This window comes from Perkinsus marinus (genome assembly GCF_000006405.1).
Source record: "Perkinsus marinus ATCC 50983 genomic scaffold scf_1104296957136, whole genome shotgun sequence".
In the NCBI taxonomy this organism is placed as follows: Eukaryota; Perkinsozoa; order Perkinsida; family Perkinsidae; genus Perkinsus; species Perkinsus marinus.
The window spans coordinates 1-3,045 of record NW_003207246.1 but is presented as its reverse complement, the minus strand read 5'-3'; the positions used below and the strand labels follow the sequence as shown (position 1 = coordinate 3,045).

The following is a 3,045-nucleotide window of genomic DNA, read 5'->3' as shown; positions in this document are numbered from 1 at the left end:
GGCTGTAGTTGACTTGGTAGAAAGGGAAAGGAGATAGTTCGGAAATTTGGATAGTAACGAGAAGTTGTGGGATATTCCATATGCACGCATGAGCCGTCGAATACTAGGCAAATGATCGGTTACTGTAGAGAATTCTTCAGAATAATCGCCGATTCGGGTTTTTCTTCCTCACAATAACTCAGCGTTGAGTGTGTGCGATAATTATCGTGCGTTTGATAACTCTCATTTTCAGCAAAAGTCCTTCTTTTTCTTGGCGCAGTGACACGCTCATCTCACAAATCTTCCCAATCCACTGGTTGAGTTGCCAGAGTGTACGTACTCTACTCGAGCTCATGTGCCCGAATCGAAGACTGTGTTATTATAACTTACCTTCAGGCTTGAACGGACGACCTTCTGCTGACAAAGCAGACACTTTGCCACTAAGCTAAAGTGTCACATACACTGTATACATTCATAACTTTCTTGTCCCATTCACAGAATGAGCCAACCTGCTCCTGCTCCTCATACCCGACTAGAGCCTAATGCTGCTGTAAGCCACTTGCCGAGATTGAACTGACGACCTTCTGCTTACGAAGCAGACGCTCTACCACTAAGCTAAAGTGGCGCACAGATTAAGTATATGAATCAATAATTTTCCTGTCCCGTTCACAGAATGGGCCATCCTGCTCCTGGTTCTCGTACCAGACCAGAAATTTATGGTGCTATAAGCCACTTGCCAAGATTGAGCTGACGACCTTCTGCTTACAAAGCAGACGCTCGGCCACTAAGCTAAAGTTGCACACAAAATAACTGCATAAATCAATAATCTTCCTGTATCCTTTGCGGAGTGAGCAAACCTGCTCCTGCTCCTCATACCCGACTAGAGCCTAATGCTGCTGTAAGCCACTTGCCAGGATTGAACTGACGACCTTCTGCTTACGAAGCAGACGCTCTACCACTAAGCTAAAGTGACGCACAGATTAAGTATATGAATCAATAATTTTCCTGTCCCGTTCACAGAATGGGCCATCCTGCCCCTGGTTCTCGTACCAGACCAGAAATTTATGGTGCTATAAGCCACTTGCCAGGATTGAACTGACGACCTTCTGCTTACAAAGCAGACGCTCTGCCACTAAGCTAAAGTGGCACACAAAATAAGTGCATAAATCAATAATCTTCCTGTATCCTTTGCGGAGTGAGCAAACCTGCTCCTGCTCCTCACACCCGACTAGAGCCTAATGCTGCTGTAAGCCACTTGCCAGGATTGAACTGACGACCTTCTGCTTACGAAGCAGACGCTCTACCACTAAGCTAAAGTGGCGTACAGATTAAGTATATGAATCAATAATTTTCCTGTCCCGTTCACAGAATGGGCCATCCTGCTCCTGGTTCTCGTACCAGACCAGAAATTTATGGTGCTATAAGCCACTTGCCAGGATTGAACTGACGACCTTCTGCTTACAAAGCAGACGCTCTGCCACTAAGCTAAAGTGGCACACAAAATAAGAGCATAAATCAATAATCTTCCTGTATCCTTTGCGGAGTGAGCAAACCTGCTCCTGCTCCTCACACCCGACTAGAGCCTAATGCTGCTGTAAGCCACTTGCCAGGATTGAACTGACGACCTTCTGCTTACGAAGCAGACGCTCTACCACTAAGCTAAAGTGGCGCACAGATTAAGGATATGAATCGATAATTTTCCTGTCCCGTTCACAGAATGGGCCATCCTGCTCCTGGTTCTCGTACCAGACCAGAAATTTATGGTGCTATAAGCCACTTGCCAGGATTGAACTGACGACCTTCTGCTTACAAAGCAGACGCTCTGCCACTAAGCTAAAGTGGCGCACAGAATAAATACATAAATCGATAATCTTTCTGTATCCTTTGCGGAGTGAGCTGACATGCTCCTGCTTCCCGTATCAGACCAGAGATTTATGGTGCTATCAGCCACTTGCCAGGATCGAACTGACGACCTTCTGCTTACAAAGCAGGCGCTCTACCACTAAGCTAAAGTGACGCACAGATTAAGTATATGAATCAATAATTTTCCTGTCCCGTTCACAGAATGGGCCATCCTGCCCCTGGTTCTCGTACCAGACCAGAAATTTATGGTGCTATAAGCCACTTGCCCAGGGGGTCATCCAGCCCCGAGAGCGAACGTTCCTCGAGACGTAGTGCACAGGGAATAATGTTCCCGACGGTGGAGTTGCGCGCTCAGCGCGCGCCATGCCGATCGATAAAATTCAGTTGCTCACGATGAGCGGTGAAGTTCACGCCAAGAACCCTATGTGTGCCGTTAGTAGACTCCAGCAAAGGGGTGACTTAGTCTTATCATTAAACCTCAATGCCCACCATCGACGCTTTCGCCCTCATGATGCGCAGCCAAGGGAGGAGCAGCAGCAGTAGTAGTAGTAACGACCATAATCCCGTTCAGGAGGCTGCCTCCGCGAGTAGACAACAGGAGACCAGCGATGATGCCACGGAAAGTTGGGTTGGTCGAATCTTCCGCTTGACTGTAGTCCCGTCTGTCAGACGTGGCTTGCGCATCAGCTCCTTCGGCACCGGGTGTCATTGAGGGCGAGGTTCCTGCGGTAGCCCGTGTCGAGGAGTTGGTCTGTGAGGCGAACCCGCCCAAACGCGCTAAAACATCGAACTTGCGAGAGGAATATCCCTGGCTCGTGGCCGCGAACAAGCCTGGAGAGGTTTTGGCGTACCTTTGCAAGGCTTGTTCGCAGCAGAAAGTTTGGCCCCGATGCCTTCCGCGATGAGTTCCCAACCCCTAACTACATAACACCAACAAAAGTTCCTCGGCACGTTCCTATGAACTCAAGGGAAAAAATGTTCCTAGCCCGCGCGAGAACTCAAAATATGTTCCCTCCGGGAACGTCACACGTTCCTGGATGACCCCCTGCACTTGCCAGGATTGAACTGACGACCTTCTGCTTACAAAGCAGACGCTCTACCACTAAGCTAAAGTGGCGTACGGATTAAGTATATGAATCGATAATTTTCCTGTCCCGTTCACAGAATGGGCCATCCTGCTCCTGGTCTCGTACCAGACCAGAA

At 48.6% G+C, this 3,045-nt stretch overlaps 11 non-coding genes across 11 annotated transcripts; all 11 read right to left on the bottom strand.

Annotated features, from left to right (window-relative positions):
• Window positions 1-361: 361 nt before the first annotated feature.
• Pmar_PMAR016729 lies at window positions 362-434 on the bottom strand. The gene has a single exon. It is a non-coding gene; the product is annotated as a tRNA-Thr (tRNA).
• Window positions 435-532: 98 nt separating this feature from the next.
• On the bottom strand, window positions 533-604 carry Pmar_PMAR016728. The gene has a single exon. It is a non-coding gene; the product is annotated as a tRNA-Thr (tRNA).
• Window positions 605-706: 102 nt separating this feature from the next.
• On the bottom strand, window positions 707-778 carry Pmar_PMAR016727. The gene has a single exon. It is a non-coding gene; the product is annotated as a tRNA-Thr (tRNA).
• Window positions 779-880: 102 nt separating this feature from the next.
• Pmar_PMAR016726 lies at window positions 881-952 on the bottom strand. The gene has a single exon. It is a non-coding gene; the product is annotated as a tRNA-Thr (tRNA).
• A 102-nt stretch (window positions 953-1,054) lies between these two features.
• Window positions 1,055-1,126, bottom strand: Pmar_PMAR016725. The gene has a single exon. It is a non-coding gene; the product is annotated as a tRNA-Thr (tRNA).
• A 102-nt stretch (window positions 1,127-1,228) lies between these two features.
• On the bottom strand, window positions 1,229-1,300 carry Pmar_PMAR016724. Its single transcript has one exon. It is a non-coding gene; the product is annotated as a tRNA-Thr (tRNA).
• A 102-nt stretch (window positions 1,301-1,402) lies between these two features.
• Pmar_PMAR016723 lies at window positions 1,403-1,474 on the bottom strand. Its single transcript has one exon. It is a non-coding gene; the product is annotated as a tRNA-Thr (tRNA).
• A 102-nt stretch (window positions 1,475-1,576) lies between these two features.
• Window positions 1,577-1,648, bottom strand: Pmar_PMAR016722. The gene has a single exon. It is a non-coding gene; the product is annotated as a tRNA-Thr (tRNA).
• Window positions 1,649-1,750: 102 nt separating this feature from the next.
• Window positions 1,751-1,822, bottom strand: Pmar_PMAR016721. The gene has a single exon. It is a non-coding gene; the product is annotated as a tRNA-Thr (tRNA).
• Window positions 1,823-1,924: 102 nt separating this feature from the next.
• Window positions 1,925-1,996, bottom strand: Pmar_PMAR016720. Its single transcript has one exon. It is a non-coding gene; the product is annotated as a tRNA-Thr (tRNA).
• An 892-nt stretch (window positions 1,997-2,888) lies between these two features.
• Pmar_PMAR016719 lies at window positions 2,889-2,959 on the bottom strand. Its single transcript has one exon. It is a non-coding gene; the product is annotated as a tRNA-Thr (tRNA).
• Between the last annotated feature and the right edge of the window lie 86 nt (window positions 2,960-3,045).